General features: G+C 35.0%; 1 protein-coding gene across 1 annotated transcript in view; it reads right to left on the bottom strand.

The window, feature by feature from the left end:
- The window catches only part of LOC143681402 (protocadherin-9-like), a 616391-nt gene that overhangs the window by 418649 nt on the left and 175822 nt on the right, over nucleotides 1-21920 (bottom strand). The window lies entirely within an intron of this gene.

Below are 21920 nucleotides of genomic sequence, written 5' to 3' on the forward strand. Positions count from 1 at the left end.
CTATTGCCTCAAGATGTATTCTAAGCATTATCGTCTCAATTAAAAAAAAAAAATTCATCCTTTGAAAATTAAAAGCAGTGACAAAATTTGATGAGCACTGTCTAGCTTGGTTACAGAATTGGACTACATATAGCCTACATAAATAGTAAAAGAGATATGCCTATGAAAAATGATTCAAAGCTATGTAATTCTAAAAAACGATGCTACAGAAATAAATTCTATGCGTTATTCCTTTCTAAATCAAAATAGCACACTAAGTTATTTAACATTTAAGATTCAAACAATCTTTTTTTTCAAGTAATACTATATATATTTTCTTTTTCAAATACTCCACCATCAAAATATAACAGTAAGTGACTTAGTTCACTTAAGAAAACTTGAGCATGGAACGAGCTAACATAGAACAGACTAATTTTAAAGTTAGAAAGAACTAATAGATAATCCAGGCATGAACTGATAGAATTCCAGAATAGGAAGAAACTTGAGCAATCATTCATTTATTCTTTCACTAAATACTTCAAAAACACCTATGTGAATGATCACATTTCCTTGGTACTAGAATTAATCATCTAAGCCATCCCCAGCTCTCAAGAAGCTTACAGGTAGCATGTAAAGCAGGAACACCCAAGGCCTGGGCCCAGTGGAAAGAGTTACAGGAACAGAGGAAGAGTCGGTAATCATCAATGCAGGTGGTTTGTCAGTAGAGGCCATTTAAAAGTCACTTAAACTGAAGTTTTAAGGTCATCTAGGAAAATCTCATCATTTTACAGAAGTGGAAACTGAGTTGACAAAATATCACAGTTTCAAAATCAGGGTCAGAAATGAGCGTCCCATGGTTTGTTTCCAGAATTCTTTCCGCAACAAATACACTGGCCCACGAAGGATATATTCATGTCTGTTCAGAACGGAATTAAATATCCTAAGAGCACAGTCTAACCAAACACTAGAATGCAAGCCAGACGACTGCCCCCAGACATGGTGCATGAACTATATTAGGAGTCACATGGATTTGGTCCTGAACACATATTGCCTTAAGGTTTTAAAAATGGCTGACTACATTTTTTTGAAGTTTAAAAATTGCTCTTTTACCAACCTTTAAATTCTTTTCAAGTGCTGAGAACTTCTGTTGACATAGCTAATATAACAGAAGGACTGAATTGCTATAATTTTGGAGGACTTAAAATATGTTAAGAAATAACACTGGTCCAGTGTATTGTCAAGATATGTGTTCTCTTGTGTTTTGTTGCTGAAGGAGTAAAAACGAAACAAAACAAAACTCTATCTGATTTTTTTATTTTAACTTTTCATGGGGTAAACCAACTTATATATACATGCTTTAGCATCTTAAAATTACCATAATAGCTGTCTTTATATCTCAGAGGAAAAATAAACTTAATCACTATAATCACCATTGGGAAAATAAACCCATATATTCTACATTCACCAAAATTAGAATTCTTTAGAAGAAAACAAGAATGGGAGAAAAAAAAATGTATTATATTTGCAAACGTGTTGAATGCCATAAAATATTAAAAGTATGATATGTTTTACATATTTCACATTAAAGATACCATTTTTAAAATCATGGTCAGTATCTTTATTTCTTTATCTACAAACAGATGTTCACTGTATCTTAGTTTTGAAAATACATACTGAAATGTGAGCGCTGAACTGGAGAAACAAGCAAGGATGAAGACACTGCCACAGAAAATCAACATTTTGAGGTTCTCAGGCCTGGTGACAAACCCTCGTGCACAAATATCGGCCCTCAGGAAGGTAGGACCTTGCAGCACTCTTTTGATACAACGCCCTTGCCCAAACATTCCCCCTCCTGCAGCTACAACCTTGCAAAACTAAAGCAGTTTTTTCACCAATAGAAGGACGCCAAACTCCCAAGGACCCACCTGTGAAAAACCCACCTAACTCTACCCCCAAATCTCTTAAAACCTCCTACTTGAATCTAGGCCGTCGAGAGTTGAATTCGTGAGTCAACTCTTTCTGCTGCTCCTGCACTGATAAACCTTTCTTCCCCACTGCCAGTGCCCTGTCTCTGTCTCTGCCCTGGCGCTCCAACCTCCACCCAGCCCAGGGCTTTCAGAGAATTGAAATTGACATATTTCAAAACGAAGGTAAAAGCTTCCCTTGAAAAGAAAGTGCTCTGTGCCACCTGTTTAAATCTGGGTAACATGGACAATTTCTATTTGAAATTGTCAAATAGCCAAAGCTCTGAGCCATGGAGGACTGTGGTTCTGAATTTCTGTTTAAAACTTTACACATTGGTCATAAATCAATGGCAAGTAGACTCGAGGATGCCCATGATATGATCACATTTGCTATAAGCCTCCACATGGCATGGAAAAATTTTCCCAATCTTCAATTTACCTTCTATATAGTAAATCTGAATGAAATATCATTAGCCTTGAAGGAAACTTTAAACTAACTCTACCATCAACACATAACATGTTAACATTACAGTGAGAAAACATATCATGACCATAAAATGCAAATTAATGAAAATAAATAAAGGAAAACTTTGTAATTTGGGCAGATTAGAAATATCATATTTGGTATTGGAGAACTTTACATAATTAAGATTGTTCATCCAGAATAAGATACTCAAAAAAAAGTCCTGAGATGAAATATGATTATATTCACTCTATAGTGATAGATTTTAGGAAAAAGAACACTGTTAAATTTTATTTCAGTTCTTCAAGATATTTAGTTACAATCTGGAAACAGCAAATGTCATTGAAAATATGCACTGTCTTAGAAGACATACACACAAACCCATACTGATACATAACTATCCATTTTCAAATTATGTTTCCATTCTTAGGATGGAATGCTTAAGATATGCATTACTTTGCACAAATACCCATAATTATGATCTAACAGTTTAATTTAAATATTTCAGATGTTTCCGTTACATTTAGAATTACTTTGCAAATATTGTGGTTAAATATTCCAATCATGGCATTATTTAGAAATGTGCTAACAAAATTACAAACAATCTCTATTCAGCAAGAGTAGCACGGTAAACTGATTAATCAATAGAAAGTTATCAACACGATACTACACTGTACTGGGCACATGAAAATATATAAGCAATCAACTATCTGAGGAAAAATACACAACATGGCAAAAATAATCGGAATTATAAATGAAACAATAGAAGAAATATGAGCGGTACCATCAATATGTACTATGAGAATGCAAAAGAAATCAAGTTATTTGTGATGGATTTATTTAAGGTTTAAAGGAGATTCACCTCATTTAAGGTTTAGGTGAGATTCATCTACCTAAATACCCATAGACAAGAACAGAAACTAAAAGGGATTTGTAAGGAGCTATATAAATATATTATTGTAGCACTGTGACTTGAACTAATAATTACATAATAAATACTTGCTGAAAATGTTAAGTAGTCATATTTCACAATTTTATTATTTTCACTTGTTTTTAAATAAAAAATGACAGGGTGTTTGTATAGCTTCCTCTCTATAGACAATGTGCTGTTTGTTTATATATTCAAATGCCCTAGAATGGGTTAGCTGTTTTTACAGAAACAAATAAATTTGTTTTAGCTGGCTTTATAGTTTTCCTCCTAATAAGAAATAAGTAACATATACGCATGATAAAAATGAAGCTGTTACGAGGTGGATACTAGTAAATTAATACTAATATCAGAAACGCAAAGTAGAAATGGTAGCTAAGAAGTTCTGCTTCCATCTGTAAGACATGTTTACATGCCAAAAGGCATACTTCCAGTTAACAGTTTCAGAAGAGACAGTGGAACACATTGACACGTCTCCAGCCACACATTAGCTCACAACTCTAAGACTGAAGTATACAAGAAATTAAATAGAAATGAAGGTGGAATTTTCAAGTGGCATTTAGCAGTCCTGCTGTTAAGAGTATAGTATATCCCCATAGGGATATCCCAGCTGAGAAATCTAGTTAAGATCCTGTTGTTTTCAAAATGCATTTATCCCATCAGTTGAGAATATTCTAAAAATGCAAAAAGTCATCTCTGGGTGACATCGCAATTGATAGCTGTAGGGATCTCGTCTGAATTTTATAAGGGATGCCTGTAATAAAATCTCGACTAAAATGTGGTTTCAAGAAATGCATTAGCAAAAGCATAAACACCTTGCTAATGATGGCTGCGCACAGCATTGGCCTAAGGGGCTGTCTGGTGATCAACATAAGCCAAGTATCAGAGAACAACTGTGTGGGTTGCAGGCAAGTTAATTTATAAGGTCAGTTAAAGAAAAAAAAAAAAAACTTATCACACAATTGAAGTTGCATTCCTCAAGAGAGTATTTTGGTTTATATTGATTGCATCAGGGACACCCTCAGGTGGTTAATTTGTGGTTACTCTCACACAAATTCAACAGTAGGTGAAAAAAATGGCCCACATAAAAGGAAAGAAATCACTGTAAATGTTTTTTTAGTCATATATTAACTGATTATTTTAAACAAATATTTTAGAAGATATTTGAATGAACGTTAAATGGCCAAGTATAATAGATATCATATTTCAAAACTTCTCCATATTAGGGATTGTTTCTCATTCTCCTTTGCACATCCAGCACTTACACAATGCCAGGCACACTGCAGGTGTCCCGTAAATATTTGTTGAATTAAATTTTAAACGTGTGAATATTTCTTAAAGGGTACATACTCATAAGCTATATAAAGATCTTAATCACTAAATGTGTTATATTGAAACAAATTTAGATCTGGGAATCAAAATACATGCATTCAAGTTTCTGTTGCTAAATCTGGTAATGTAACCTATTCATAATCCTTAGTTTCTCCAAAAATAGATGCCATGAAACCAGTCTAATGTCTAACTACCACAGCCCCAGACTGGGATATTTCAAATTAAATTTAAATAACAATGATTCAGATGATAGGATAGTATCTTGAGCATATAAAATCATGCTTTCCCCCTCAGTGATTACTTTAGGTTTACTAACTAATTAGTTGACTGTAATTTGCTATTCTGCAAGTCATTGTAACATTATTCTACAATCACCCTATAAAAGAGCTTTGAGACTGCTTTGGATTATATGTTGGTTATTAAACTATTGTCTTTGCATCCAAACCTACTCTTTTGGTCTCTGTATCTACATGCTGGAACTCTGTAAACTATGTTTGTTTTTTTGCCAGGGAGCTCCTGGGGGAAGTTTACCCCAGTAGACAGCATTAGCAGACTGGAAGAGGCAGGAGGAGGGGGCAAGGAACTTGTGTTTTCCTATTTACCTGCTGCCTGGATGGTCCATGGAAAAAAGGCTCCTGAAGATCGACCCTTACCTTTGAGGAAAGAAAGTTCCTGCCCTGCTCCTGACAGCATCGTCTAACCAACAGATGACAGGGTTGTGTGGCATTCTAGCTATATTATTAGTTTCAGATTCCAGCTTCATTCCACACTTCCAGACCCGCCATGGTCCATATGAAATACCATTAACACCACCTGTTTAGAATTACAACTCCAGAAGACCCCTCATCTGAACTGTGAGGTTTGAGGTCGCTTTCTATGGGACCTGACCTAGAAGCTCTTGAGCTATCCTAACCACCTGAGCAGAATCCTCTCCTCAGGGTTCTGGTTTCCAGCTCCAAAGGACACCTCTTCCAAGCTTCTAGGTTCTGATAACCCACTGCCCTTTGCTCGCCCAAACCTAAAGATGATAGCTACTTCCAACAATTGCTACTTCAAAGCTTTCTTGGTGTTTCCCTTTTATTTCAGTTTTCCAATTTTTCTTTAAACATTTCTCTATCCTAAATACTTCCTATTAAAATAACCAATATGGTTTCTGTTTTCCTAACTCACTCCTGACACAGGTGCTTGTCTTTTACTTTATTTTTCATTTTAGTTTCATAAAAATATTATTTTAAATTAATTGACTAAATACTTAGGTAAAATTTAATGTTCCTAATGGAGCTCCAGTATTAGAATAAATGTAATCCATATGGTACTAACTTAATTATGAGGTGTTTAGACTTGGAATGAAAATGTTCTAATTCAATGTTTCCAATAAATAGTTAAATAAGCAATATTATGATTTATATTCTGAAAAAGATATTAGAAAGCAATTAGCTTTAGACGGATGAATACTATATGAATTTATCTCAATCAAATGGGTTTTTAAAAAGCCAAACCAAAAAAAAAAACACACAAAAAGCAATACAAATAAAAAGACAAGAACAAAAAAGCATGAAAAAGTAGAACAAATACAAAGCAAAAGTACGATCATAGTAAAAAGGCATATACATGAAAAACACTGTTACCCAAAATTGTTCACATATTATTTACAGCTGCTTTGGCTCTACAGTGCAGAGTTGATTAATTGCAACAGACAGTACAGCCCAAAAAGTTGAAACTATTTACCTTCTGGCACTTTAAAGACAAGTTTTTTTTTTGTTTAAGTGCAAAATAACAATTTTCTTTGCATTATCATATATTTATTATGATTCAGAAAATGTGGGCATGATGAAAAACACAACAGATTTAGTTGGCTATCCATTTTGGATTTTAAAAATCTTCACTATATTGAAAGTTGTATAAAACTCATGAATTATGTATTTTAATGATTAAAAAGCAGGCCATTAGATACTTATTAAAATTCACTGGTAAGTAGAATTATGCTACAGGTAACATGCGAATCTGGTGGCGTTTTTATAAATTCATTTTTCAGAGACTACAAAGCTAAAGAAAAGAAGTAATTTTCAATTGTGTTAAATTAATGATCTCTGAAACTTCATTTATTTTATAAAATCTCAATATTTCAGTAACCATTGATGTGCTTTTCTGATAATTATAGCAACTTTATTATAAGTGCAGTAACTGAAATGTCAACCTGTGCTTTTTATTTGTGCAAATACGTCTATTTTAGATACAGTATAAGGTAATCATCTTAAAATAATTTCCATATTCATAGCAATATCAGGTAAAATTAAATATTCTCTAATCTTTCTGTGAAGAAAAAGCATTATTGCTCATCCTTTCACTGGGTTTTCTATGATTTCTTAGTTTATATCTACACCAATTTTGTTGGGGCAAAAAAAATGCCTTTCTCACAGCAAAACTGGATTGCTCTGGGAAGATATTTTGATTGAGGATATATTGTGTAATGCTCCTTTTGTCCAGTCAAGTCGTTGTGACATTACTTTACCTCTGATTTGTAGAACAAAATATCTAATGGAAGCTCCACTTTTAATTTTGAAGGACAACTTTACTGGTTGTTCAGGCGGGTAGGATTTGTCAGGCTGAGAGCTACCAGCTAGCCAGGATCTAGAGGCAGAGGGCAGACACTCTCATGTCACAGGACCAAAAAAAAGGTTGTAAGTAGAAAATACACCAGGTTGCAAGGCAGGAAAGCTGGGTTTAGTCCTGGTTTCTTGCAGGAAGAAACCATGCAATGTTTCCTCCATTGGCCATGTTCTTTGGGTCTGAGGGTTCTCATTTGTAGGATGAGAACTGAGCCAAAGGACTTTAGGTGGCAGCACAAGAGGTGGGTCTCTCGATAAGGATAGCAGAGTTTCCCTCCTGGCCCCACAAGTAACCGTGGGATTTGAGAAACCTATTTAATCTTCTTGCCCAAGTTTCTTCATTAATTACATAGATATTTTGGGGATGAAATGCAGTAATTTCAAGCTCATATGGGCCCTCTACAACCTAATGTCTCATCTATGTCTAAAATTCTATGACTGCTATAGTTTTGAGATTATTTCTTTTTTTATCAAGTACTCTCTTCAACTTATTGGTCGAAAAAAATTGTTCTGCAAGGTTCTGAAAGGCCCTAATGAGTTTCTCCTTTTAAAATATATTCATTAAACCAAGGAAAATGAGAAGTTTTTATCCATGCTCTCGGAGATGGCACAATAATTTAACAGTAATTTTAAAACACTAATAGTAATAATCTTCAGGAATGCTTTCCTAAAATCATTTTCCAAAATTTGCTAAACTAAACCAAACCCTGAGGTCAAGCAATGAAGGTGAACAGCAATCCCCTTCCCTTCCCACCACGTAAACCAGCGTCACAGAGTAGAAGACCAGGGGAGGAAGGGGATGAACTCACAGGCAGGTAAAGAGCATTTGCATTATGCAATGTCCTAGGGTTGAAGCATTGTCTATAGAGCTACATAAAGCAATATTCTCAACCTCTATGACAATACTTGGAAGAACTGAAGTAATAATGGCAAGGTCACCCCTAATTTAAGATTTTTTTCTTAAAGCAGTGTTTCTCTATTGACATTTTGGGCCAGATCACTTTTGGGGGGGAGGAAGGTGGGGAGACCACAGAACTGTGCATGTTTACAGCACAGTGCTAGTAGCACCACATCCTCATTCATGACAATCAAAAATGCCTCCACATATTGTTAAATGCCCCCAAGGGGAGAGGGGTGTGCCCAGGATGGAGAACCTTTGTTTTAAGACATCATTTGTATTTACATTTTCTTTAGTTTTTAAGCAAGTAATCACTTTTATTTCGCAGAGCACTGTAAATGAGAGATTAGTAGTTAAGGGATGATTTTGATTACTAAATCATTATATAGATATTCCTTTTTGCTTTCTGGTATATTGGAGGAGACAGAGAGAAATTCCTGAAATCTCTAAATTGTAATCCAGCTGCCTTAATCTCTGATAATGTCTGTATAGCCTTGATCTTCTGTCCCTGTGCTTGTAAAAACTTGACTAACCTTCATTTGTATCCATTTACCCAGTTTTTCTACTTTGGAGTTTTGTAATCACTAAAGACAGCCCCTAATATATATTAATGAAGGGTCTTGAGTCAGCCCAGAACTAACCCACCCCATGTCTAAAGTTATTGCAATAACCAAGACCGGATCTAATCAAAGTGGGCCCACCTGACATGGCAGTAGCTTAGACTTTAATCTATATGTCACTTAAACCTCATTATAATACTAAAAATCATGGTCATCATCAGATTAAGGCTGCTATTTTCCTACCTACATGCTGGAACTAAGCATGTAATCCATCTATACATGCTCAATAATTAGAACACTTTGAATTACATCCTCTGGAGCCACTGAGTTCATTATACTAAACCCGGCCCATCTTTTGTAATAAAACATCAGAACAAGTGCAGTTCAGAGAGACGGATTTTGGGGTTACAGACCATCTGCTTTCCTGCTATGTGCCTCTTAATAAACTTTTTCTCTCTTTCAAACCCTAGTGTCTCAGGAATTGGTCATTTGAGCTCACTGGGCAAAAGAATCCACCACTTTTGTCCAGTAACAGCACTCGGGCTACCTCTTTCATTTTTCAAGCACTTCTCTCATAAAGGAGAATAGCATATCCCTATTTTTTTCACAGATTAATACTACTTTTTTCTCAAGTCCATTTTAGTTGAGAAACAATTTCTATTTTAAAATCAGTCCTTAATCAGAACAGCAGGAAATAATTGTTAATGGCTACTCAATATATGACAGCTCACTAAGCACGTTGAACTACTGGGATGTTGAAATATTTAGTGAGTTGAATGATGGTCCCTAAAATGATTTATCGATTTCCTAATCCCTGTAATATATGTATATGATCTTATTTGGAAATAAGGTTTCTGTGCAGATGTAACTAAGAGATCATCCTGGATTTTCTGGATGGGCCCTTAATCCAATGACACATGTCCTTATGATGGACTCACAGAAGTGAAATACACAGAGAGGAGAAGGTAAGGTGACGTTGGAGGTGGAGATTGGAGGGATGTAGCCACAAACCAAGGATGGCAGCCACGGGAGGCTAGGCGAGAGGCAAGGGTGGATTTCCCCTCTGGCACCCAGAGAAAGTGCAGACCTGCTGACACCTTGGTTTTAAATTTCTGGCCTCCAGAACTGTGAGAGAATAAATTTCCTGTTGTTTAAGCCACCTGGTTTGCGGTAACCTATTACAGCAGCAATGGAAAACGAATACAAAAGGCAACTACAGTTTGCAATTAGAAAAGCTATACTCAGTCTCATCTAAAATAAGATTTTCAATATTTACTCACATTGCCAATATAGCGTTGCAATATGAGCCTAATCTAGGCTGCTGATTTTCTTTTAAGGTACCCTGCTATAGGGTGTGTCTACTTTGACCTGACAATTAAAAAATCACATAGCATTGCCTACAACGGTGCCAACCTTGTTAATTTAGAGACTTCAGACACATGTAAAACAGCAGATCTGCTCCTGTCCCAGTGCCGGGGGGCCCTCGAACCGCATGATGCAGGCGGCTAGTTAACATGCACTTACCATAACAGACCCCGGCACCTGTATTGCAGATACTAATCAAAGTGCTCCTTCACTGGGTGAAAGAATCGCTATTTGTAATGCAATAATTAGTCTGGGTAGAAAGGCCTGTGAAGCAAATCAATCTAGTCTGCTCTCGAGATCTGACTCCATTCTCTTGGCAGATTGTTAACATAATGAGACAGAAGACTACAAGAGGTCTCGCAGAAAAGACCCAACTCATTCCCTTTCCTTCTTTCGTTAATTTTACAAGGCTTCAAAGGACATAATTGCGATTAAAACTTATATGAGCCATTGATAAAACATGGGATTGTCAGTTTTCAAAAGGTTATGAAAAGGATGAGCTAGAATGCATTAGCAGTCTCAATCCATTTTACACAACTTCTGAGTAGTTGTCTTATCACAAGCTTTCTAAAGAACACGAGAATTCCCAGTAAGTAATTACAACTGAAGGAAAAACAGGGAAGAACATTCAAAGGCTAGATGGAAAATACTGGCTTGATTAATCTGAGGTTCAACAAAAGGAAACAAATTAAGTGTTCTTTATAAATCAGGGCCAGACTTTCAAAAGCAAAATTATTTGTTCTGTGAAACGTGCTGAATTGGCAAAATGTGCTGCCCTACGCCAACAATGAAAGTGTTTTCTTATGAACTGCAAGTTTCTCATAAAGATGTTTAAAAATGCATGTAAAGGAAAATAAAACAATCCACCTTGACAAATCACTTTCTATCCTTTCCAATGTTTTGAAGTTATCTTTGTGTAAAATTTACTATCCTCTTATTTCTTTTCCTATTCATAGGCATAGGGAATTGAATTACATTCTTGTTCTACGCTCGTTTATTTTGAATTTTGATGGAACTCTGGTTTCTTTAAAGGTTTTGTCTGAAGCAAATAATAATATACCCTAATTAAAAGTTAAAAAAAAAGATATATTTGCATTCTATAACCTGCACCAGAATGACATATTTACTTGAAAACTTCAGATATTTCAAAATAAGGAATAGCAGGCCTTTTAGGCAGTGAGTCTCTTTTGTATAGACTTGTGCTACATGTTTCTCTCCATTTACTTTTTTGCATCATGACTAATGCACTCAACAATAATATCATATTATATCATATATCATATTGTATATTCGTGTTTTGTCATTGCTCAGGCCACCTGACACTTGAGATTAATTGAGGAGAAGTTAAGGGACCATGAAATTCCTAATTACCACGATTGTCTTTTTTGACCTAGTTACGTATTTATGTTCAGGATAAAACTGCTTTCATCTAAGGCCACTCTTAGTCTTCATCAATAACTAATGTCTCCTTGCTGCTGCCGTTTGGCTGATTATTTATTTATTTATTTATTTTACCAATAACAAGATAATTTCCTAGGTTTTCGTAAACTAAATTTTATCCCTCTGATATTCAGTCTTGAGGCATAAAATAAAGATAGTTTAATAAAGAAAATGGCAAACATTTTCATTTAAGGCTGTTTCACTATTTGCTAGATACCATGTGAAGATTTCTAATTCGCTTCCTCATCATGACTAATCCTGTGATGGTATAAGTATTCTTATTTTCTTTTTACAAATGAAGAAACTGAATTTTAACAGAATGAGTGAGCTGCCCAAGGTCGGGAGCCTAGAAAAGGTCACAGTTGGTGCCTAGGTCTGATTCTGAAAAACGTGCCCTTAACCGGAAACTGTGCTGTCCAAAATGCATTTTCATTTCTATTCTCTTACTTGTATTATGTTTCATTTTCAAACAGCAGCATAGGCAATGCTGAGTCATACAAAGCTGAAGGATACAAAGAATGTTAAAATTTCCTGATTTCCTGAATTAGTGCTTCTTTAAAGAAATGAGTTCACATAAGAAATAGAAAAAAAATTTCAAGAAGGATATGTTGAAATTATGAAGCATTAAGAGATTTAAAAGGAAACTTAAAAGGTAAGGCTTTCAAAAATGCAGGTATTTTGTCTTGGAAAATAAATATATGAAATGCGCTAGGACAAAACAGAGTATGAAACAGCATTCAAATTTGCACAGAGAAGACCTCCAGTTTTCCAAGGGAAAACTAAAATGTAGAATACATGCCATGTGTATTTAACTTAAAAATTCCCCCTCTAATGCCATGGCAGCCACAAAACCCTTTGATAAAAAGTAATTCAGTTTTGAAAAAAAAGCAAAAATAAGAGTGTGTGTATATATATATATATATATATATACATGCACATATGTCAGGAGAAGTTTATAATAAACGTGAAATTACTCATTGGTTATAAATTAAAACAAGTTATTACCCCTACTGAAACTGTCCTTAAATACCAGTAGAGAGTATACAATATTTTAATATTGCAGCTTACTACTAGCATGTGATGCATTGTTATTATCATTGAAATTTTTGTTAAATAGCCATAATTCTATTCAACACGCACTTGACCCAATTATTTCCTTTGAGGAACCGCCTTGCCCTTCCCTCTCTCTCATGTACACAAGCAATTCCACAAATGACTCTGGTTACCCTGCATTAACAGAATGGATTATATCCTCTTTGTTTATGTAATTAATTGTACAAAGTGCCAGGATTTTAATAATTGACCTCATGAATAATAGTATAAATGAGGAAAGGATCAAGCTTTCTGTTACAGCCCTAGAAGAATCATACTCAATTCTCCTTTGATGATGCTCACCCCTGAATCCAGGAGGTTAGATGGGATGAAGAGGTCATTAGTTTCCTCAAGATAGTGTATCCATTTGGTGGACAGATACAGTAATTCAAATTTTTTAAAAATTCTATATAATAAAAACTTTCTTTGTGTTCACGTATTCTCACTAATCAGTGTTGATTCAGTCCATAAAGAATAAAAAGTAGTAAAACTAAACACGTTTAACTTAGATTATTCTTTTTTCTTAAGAACACTAAGAAAATATATCATTATACTTTATGTATCATTATGCACGGTTTAAAAACCACCTTTTCAGATTTATTCTCGGGAACTCAGCCTTGTAAGACTTCTACAGAAACAAAACTTTGACTAGTTGCTTAACCTTGATTAAAACAACAAGCTTGTGCATTTAATATGGTCAATTATGAATGAAAGAAAATTATTATACATTGAATAAAATATATAGAGTTTCAATTTTTGTAACGTGCCTTCATTCTAGTTAAAGCAAAAACCGTTGTGTCATCTGTGACAGTTTAGTTGCCTGAGGCTAAGCTGAGATGAGCTATAAAAGTAGACAATTCTCAGGGTGTTTTCTTTCTGTAACATATCTGCCATACACAGATAATTCATGTTTTATTAAGAATCTAAATAAAAGCATATAGAGTTGGATTTATTCTTTCCTAAATGTAAAATACAAAAATGATAGGAATTGCAAGCCTCTGGCACTTGAGAAAATTACAGTAAATAAAAAAGGCAGTGGAGAAAGAGGGTAAAAATTTCCAATTCATTTATAAACTATAGGAAATCATTGGAATGCAACAAGACACAGTGATTACAATGGAAATGTTGTCACGAAAAGATAGCCTGGTAAGTGTAACTTTTAGCAAAGGAAAATAAACGCACATTTCCTACATAGTAGATAGGTTGTATGCAAAAATGCTCAAGAGAAATAAATTCTCTGGGTGCTGATTTAGAAAATGCAAGCGGTATCAAACACCTAATTTGCTCACTTTTGCTCAATATGTAGCCTCTTAAAATATATTCCTCACTTGGTGAGATACTACACTGTAATTGAAATATTACAGCACTGAATTATATATTGCTAATGCTAAATGATTTATTATTATAAATTATGTGTTCATAAATGATTAAATATAAATTTTAGGTGAATTTAAAATACTAATTTTTAAATGTTAGAGCCCATCAAACATGGGGCCATAAAATGTATACGTTTTCTTTAAGTAAACAAACATATCCTAGAAATGGTTACAAAGATTTAAATTTACAGTGATGCTTTACACAATAGAGCTATTGAGGAAGAGATAACTCAGTTCCTTCTCTTTGTGAAAAGAAATAAAGTTTCTTGGGGCATTTCATAATACAGGAGTATTAGCTACAGCACATGTGCATAGCAAGACATCATTTTCTTCTACAATGAGGAACAAAGGCAAAATATGTAGCATATAAACTGTCACTATTATAATGTTGATAGGTGATGTAGTAAAGATTGCTCTCCATGCTGGTATTACTCAAATGTGAATACTAGCACGTTTCTTCCAGCTTAACTATATATTGATTCAACCTATTTGTTCTTTTCGGTTGACGTTACCCTAAATTATACAGTTAACTAGAAGAAATCCACAAATTGCCCACTTCCCCCATCACACCTAAATAAAGTTAACCACATCAATTTTAGAGAGAAAAGCCTATAAGTGCCTGAGAAACAGTACAATTATGGCCCTTTCCATAGCTAACTTTAAATCATATATATATATATATATATATATATATATATATTTTTTTTTACATGGGCAGGCACCAGGGATCGAACCCGGGTCCTTGGGCATGGCAGGCAAGCATTCTTACCTGCTGAGCCACTGTGGCCTGCCCAAATCATATATATTTTTTAACTTTACAAAATAACCCCCTTTTTGGCGTGTGAAAATATATTATACAACAAAATAAGAACAAAAATAAAATGTCCACTTCTCTTTTTTTCCAAAGCAAACTTTGTAATTTCTAAATATAGAATTAAAAGAATTCAATAAGCTAATGATGGAGAAAATAATATATAATAAAACTGAATGATGAAAATGAAATGTATACGTTAACTGGAGTTTAATTCAATGAACCATATAAATAATCATAAACATAAGAGAACTATAGAAAACCTGATATTACAAGTAATAAATATATTCAATTGTTCATTATTGAAAGCAAAATTCGTTCATCTCACAACACTTTTCCTTGGCCTTGTAGGCATCTGATTTTACCCCATTTCCTTTGAAGTTATTCATCAGCTATTGGTCACCACCCAAGTGGCTGTAATGCAATACTTTGGAGAGGAATAAAAAGCACATGCGGGGCCAAAAGGTAGCTAACATTATGGAAATGAGGAATCATTCATTATAGCTGAGCCAAAATATGGAGATTAGAGTATGTATTTGAATGAGAGAACTACTTTTAAGAAGAAATAATTTAACATGGAAATGCCTTTGAACCAGGGAGTTAAAGCAAAAAAATAAAGTTCAGCATCATCATCGTTGAACTTTAAGAGCATTCCAAGGTATAGGGAATTACATCGGGCTACAGGCATACAACTATGCTAGGCTGAAGTCAACGTCCCTGTCTTCATAGGACATAAGAGAAAGTTTGACCTTGGTTCAAAGTCGTGCTTTTAACGTAGTAGCTGTGAAAATTGGACAGCTTCCCTAACCTTTCTGAAACTTCATGTCTTTGACAATATAAAGGAAAGGAATAGATTACAAGGTTTTCTCTTTTTTTAGTGGCAGATCGAATCATGTCCCTCACAAAGATATATTCAACAGCTAACCTCAGGTCCTGTGGGCACAAACTCACTTGTAATTGTGACCTCTGAAGATGCTATTAAGATGAGGCAAAATTAAACCACAGTGGGCCTTAAACCAGAATGACTGAAGTCCTGATAAGGCAGGGAAATTTGGACACAGAAGTACAAGCCACAGGAGGAGACACAGAGAGAGAAATCACCATGTGATGGAGGCAGAGAACAATTGCCAGATGGTACCACTGAAAAGCTGCAGATTTCAGAAAAGACATGGCCAGCTAATACCTTGATTTTGGAATTCGAGTCTCCAAATTGCGAGCCAATAATTCCTTTTGTTTAAGCCAATTACTCTGTGGTATTTATCAAAGCAGTATGGATAAACAAAGACAGACTGCATTTGCTGAGATATATAAATTGATTAGTAAAATAACTGGTGAATATTACATGCACAGCAAAGCTTAACTGATAGTAGCTGTCATCAGGGTAGCGGTAGTAATAATTATTAGTTAAAAACAACCAAAACACACACACATACACATACATCTAGAAAGCCAGGGCATAAAACAAATGCAAAGTACCAAATGATGTTTTATGAAGTAAAAGCAGATGAGAAGTCATCATTGAAAGGCTAAAGCTGGAAAGCTATGAAAGATGAAAGACTAGCTAGCCATAGGTTTTATTCCTTACCCAGTGAAAACTTTGGAAACACAGAGTTGAGGCAGAGTGAGCTAAGTAACCGAGAATTTCATTGATAGAGAAAAGTTTAGAGAGTTGCCTATCAAATGGCTCCGAAGGCTGCCTGCTGATCAAGCCAGAAAAATGGGTTCTAGAGGACAGTTGACTCCGTCATTGAACCTCTGACATTTTGGAGCTATATGGCATTGGTCCGGGGATGTTGGACTCGAGTTCTGAACCTTCAGGAAACAAAATATAGGACCAAAGTCTTGAGCCAAAGATAAGGCCAAATCTGAATAAGTAAACTTTCAAAGTAATATGTGATGAAGTTCCCTAAAGATTTTCCCCCACATCAAATGTTTTAATTTTTTAAAATATTTTTTTTTTCCTCCCAGACATGAAATACATGGCTGATGTGAAAGCTGTGAACTTAGCATGATGGTACTTGGTCCACAGTGAAAACATGTAGCAATAACATCGGCTAGGAACTTAAGCAGTTGCCATTTCAGACAGATTCAGGGTGTTAATTTTAACTTCTTTTGTCATTTTGAACACTACAGAACATCTTTGACTAAGTTTCTTGGTCTGTAAGTATCTCTGCTATTGATTTACTACATAGTTTTGAATGAGGAGACACAAAATGATGAAGCACTTAGAAAAAACCAGTGACAAATGCAAAAGGAAGCATATCAAATCAGCTATAAAGCAATTTAGAATGAACTTGTCTTAGCTCTTATGTCCGTTTCACAGAGAGACATATTCATCAATTTCATTTGTTTGCACTGGTCAACTCAAGAATAAATGCCATTATTTAGGCTCTTTTATGAAATTCATGCAATATCTATTAATGAATTCACTAATGGGAAGAATGCATAGAGATTACGAAAATTTTAAGGGTGAAGTATTTGCAACTTCTTATCTTATTAAGATACATGTTACTCTCTCTACTCAGGTCAGTCACCTAACTTGGCCGTGCCAGGGAGGTGTCTGGCAGGAACTAATCTAATCACAGTCAATTAACATTGAATGTTTCCTGAGTGTCTCATTCCTGAGTGTATTGGATTTCCAAGCAATGTAATAATAGTACAATAGTTAAAATATTTATAAGGTTTAATATGCCCTCCTGGATAGGTACAGTTTGTACATCCTAGAAATTATTTTACTTGTTTATCTTCACACCAGGAGACTAGAAAATTCTTCACTGGAATCTTCTTTACTTTTTTGAGTCCATATTTTGTTTATTTTCAAGGAAATATTCAACTTATATACAAGAAAGCCCTTATATTTTAATTCTTCTTTTGAACTTAGAAGTATACTTGGTGATTCAAGTTACTTTTATCTGGTTGGATTTAAAACAGCTAGAAAACATGTGGAATTCCAACAGATGTTCCTTTAGATGCTATTTCCACAGGCATAGTGAACGTGTCTTCGGGAAAACTAGACAAAGCTGTAGAAGAATACAAACTGATATATATAGAAGTCTCCTTAATGACAGTAAGTCAAGTTTATATTCCAGTTTCAGAGTGTAAAAAAGGGCTGCGAATGAAACTATCTCACAGGTTATTTTCCACAAGAGAAACACACAGAGAAGTTGAAAATACACGGCTTCTTCAGTGTAAGTATGTGACCCAAATAATGGACATTGCCTTCAGTGACAGGAGAATCAAATTTGCAATCAAACCACAGACTCTGTAGCTCAAAAGTAGAATGTCGGCAAAACAAGTCCTGACTCTGAAAAATAACACCCAAGAGCAAAAATCCATGACATTCTGCTGTTGTTTAGATAGAGATCATTCATTCGGCCCCAAACCAAATTTTCAAAGGTTTGGTTTAGGAAGATGATTATACCACCCCAAAAGTGTCATACTGGTTATGGTGTTCTCTGATATATCTTTGGGAAACATACTGACTCTAAGTAAACCCTCAGTTGAGGGACAAGATCAGAATTGAGATTGAAAGCTTTCGCCATAAGACAGTCTTCAGGCTTTTTCATTTGTAGCATATAGTGAGATGTGCTGGTAGAAAACACGACTTGACAAGTGATTTACTGCACAACATCTTGCAAGGAGGTTATTCCTGTTCACTGGAAAAATAACATAATTTTTTTGTACTGCTATTATTAACATTTACAGACTGTTATGGATAGGAACAGACTATGTATTTAAAATGATTATTTTACTCTAAAAGTAAGATACAATGATGATATTTTACTTTCTTTTTCTGAGTGTATAACTTTATAAAAACCATAGAGCTATATTCGTGAACGTGTGACTCTTACAGGATGTATGTAATACTTTAATGACAAAAGAAGTGTAACCTACCAGAGAAGTTTGATTTGTGTTTATGCTGTTCTCCATGAAGCCCACTGCTACACACCCTGAGCTGGAATTCTAGGGCATAAACAAAAGTACCAGAACTCCACAGCCACTGGAAGAGGGAGAGTGAGGGCAAGGTCACCAGAGACAGGGGTTCTTACTGTACAGTTGCTTTATGGTGACCCACTGCTCTGACTTCTCCCTTGTCTGCATGAGCTCCATGTTTCTGGTCCTCATGGCCTCCAGGAGAAAATTGATGCAATCCTACAGAGGCACGACTTTCTTCGGGACCAGGAAGCACAGGAGGTGGAAATCCAAGATGACTACCAAGAACACAGATGACATATTCTGGAACAAATAAGTGACCAGACTATGAATCCTGTGTCTTACCCAGGATACCCCAATTTTCAATAGGAAATGGATTTTGCAAACTAGCAAAAGTGTAATCTGGATCTTTGGGGAAAGTTATTGTGAAGCCTGGGATCAGCCATGGGCAGGAGGTGGGTCAGCTGGGTGATTTGTTGCCAAACTTGTCTCCGTCTTTACAGAACACATCAGACACTTGTTGCTCACTGCTGGACTCCTTGTTGTAGCTGAGCTCAGAGGTGTCTTTGTATGGCCATGGGCATTCATTAAGGACGTTATGATGTACTGACTGGATAACAGGTAACTTTTAAAAAGGAGCTGGTTGCCGGAACCAGCTGTAGCCACTGAAGTAAAAAACTTGGATGCAAAGTGTTCATCAGGCAACAGTTGACGTATGTTGGGATGTTTATTTTGGAAGTCTTCTGCAATGATATATTCTTTTGCACTTAAGAGATGGGTGTCCTTATTTTTACTGTATTGGACTATACACTTTTTAGATATCTGATGAGCTGAGGTCTGTAAATATCCAGCCAACCTACCTCAGGTCAAGTTTAGCAGGAATTCCATCAACAACCTCACCTTTTGGATCTTCAAGCAGCTCCAGATTGATCTGTGTACTGATCTGAGGGGGCAACCATGTCAGCCCTGAGGACGAGAGGAATGTCTGTGGTCTGTGCATGACCCTACAAGGACCTGCAGTGCCGGCTCTCTTTCTCCAGGAGCCTGGAAACTGGTCAGCAACTGTGTGGTTCTCAAACATGATGTTGTCCATGTACCAGGATTAATTGCAAAGCGAATTGTAGAATTTGTTAGTTGAAGGTGATATGGTCGCAAGTATAATTTTTCAGCATTTTCCTTGAGAATCTTCACAAAGGGGCGAAAGCTTTTTTTTTTTTAATTCAGCTGCATTTTGCTTAAAAAGAAGAAATACTATTTCATGTGGATGTGTTAAACATGAAAGATTATAAAACCCAATATTGGTAGATCCTGGGTTATGTCAATGATCTTGTAATAATGAAAACTGGAGTGAGAGTCACTTTTGAAATATGCTCACTCTTTACTACAAATTATGTATCCTCCTCATAATCCTTGGTCTCATTATCTGAGTCATTTAAGCTCAGCCCTGAGCTCTTTGGAGTCTGCTGTAAGCTCAGCGTTTCAAGGAACATCTGTTGCAATAGTTTTACTGGATTTTTTTAGTCCTTGTTGGCTTCTGCTCTGGACAGCAACATACTGCTGAGATTTGATTCAAACTCACAAAACAGCAACTTTACTTTATGTCTCTGTTTCCCAGTTCCCAGGTTTATGACATTGCATGATCCCTTTCCAGCTCATGAAGTTCTCTTCCTCTCTCTTTCATTATGGTTCTCCTTCATGGGTTATAGAGCAAGGACACTGCTAAAATCCTTACTTATGAATCTGAATTTTTAATGGGTATAAGGATAGATACTGGGAAAATCGAAAGGGAAATAATATTTCATTTGTTTTTTTGTTAATATGCTGAACTAATTTCTATATTTTTTCCTCGTATTTTAGTATTACTGAGGAATATTGTTTGTTTTTCACTTATTGTAGGCATCATGCATGCACAGGAAATTATATGATATAATGCATTTGCTAGATTACATTAAAGAAAAAAATGATATAATTCCATAAAAGCGATATTTAAGAGAAATGGAAACAAACCATAAACCCAGTACTTATTAATTTTCTACTCACCTTAAATATGATAGGTATATTTTAATGATGCTTGTTAAAGCTCAGGCCTGCATTTAGAGTTTTTATTTTCCATAAAATCTGATGATTCTCATTCATTTAGCCACAAGGATGAATATTATAATGGAGACAAGGAAATGGAAAAACAAAACGTTTGAGCGCAGAAGAATTTCCTTCTACAATTGTAAAGTAAGCTTTTTTTTTTTTTTTTTTTACATAGGCAGGCTCTGGGAATTGAACCTGGGTCTCTGGCATGGCAGTAAAGTAAGCTTTTTTATCTGAGAGAGAAATGGACAAAGCCAATCTTTGAAGACAGAAGTCATTTACATAATATTTTCAATTGTTTTGGATTGTAAATATTATCTTCAAACAATTTAAATTTTTTTCTAAATTTATTAATACTGAATGAAGAATTGTGAGACTATTGATGTTATATAAACATCGTATATTTTCTAATACATTCTAATAATACTTTACCCTTTGGATTGGCAATTTCTACACGAAAAGCAAGTCATAAACCACATTAAATATATATAAATGGCCAAATTTTGTCCTAAATGACCAATACTAAATAAATGCAGCTTAGTTCAGAAGGTATTTGCAAAAAAGACCAATTAAAATGTCCTTTTAAGATTATCCAATAACCTGAGCTCAGATTTTTCCAATAAATGTTCTGATATTTGGTTGCTTGTTGTTGGTCCCATTGAAGGTGTTACCTGCCCAACATCATGTTTCCAAATGGCACATTAATTTTTTGAACAGCATGAATAAAAAGAAGTTTTTATTAGAAAAAGTGTCTGGTCAATTTTGAGCACTCTGACTACTGAGTATCTCTGCTTTCAGAGGGGAGCACAGATGTGAAATACAGTGACCTTACCAAAATAGTCTCAAAAAATATTTTTTTCAGAATAAAATAAACAAAACAAATGCAAAAACTAGTGGGTGGGGAGAATTCTACTTGCTTATTTGTTAAATTATATATATAAAAAATAATAAATGTTTGTGTTTTGTTTAATGTTTACGTTTTAACATTACTACCATATAATTCTGATTATATAAATGTATGGTTTATTGTAAGGAATTCATTCACATACTCATGTGAACTGAAAGATCAAAATCTGTAGACAGGCCAC

Source organism: Tamandua tetradactyla, chromosome 4 (assembly GCF_023851605.1).
Source record: "Tamandua tetradactyla isolate mTamTet1 chromosome 4, mTamTet1.pri, whole genome shotgun sequence".
NCBI lineage: Eukaryota > Metazoa > Chordata > Mammalia > Pilosa > Myrmecophagidae > Tamandua > Tamandua tetradactyla.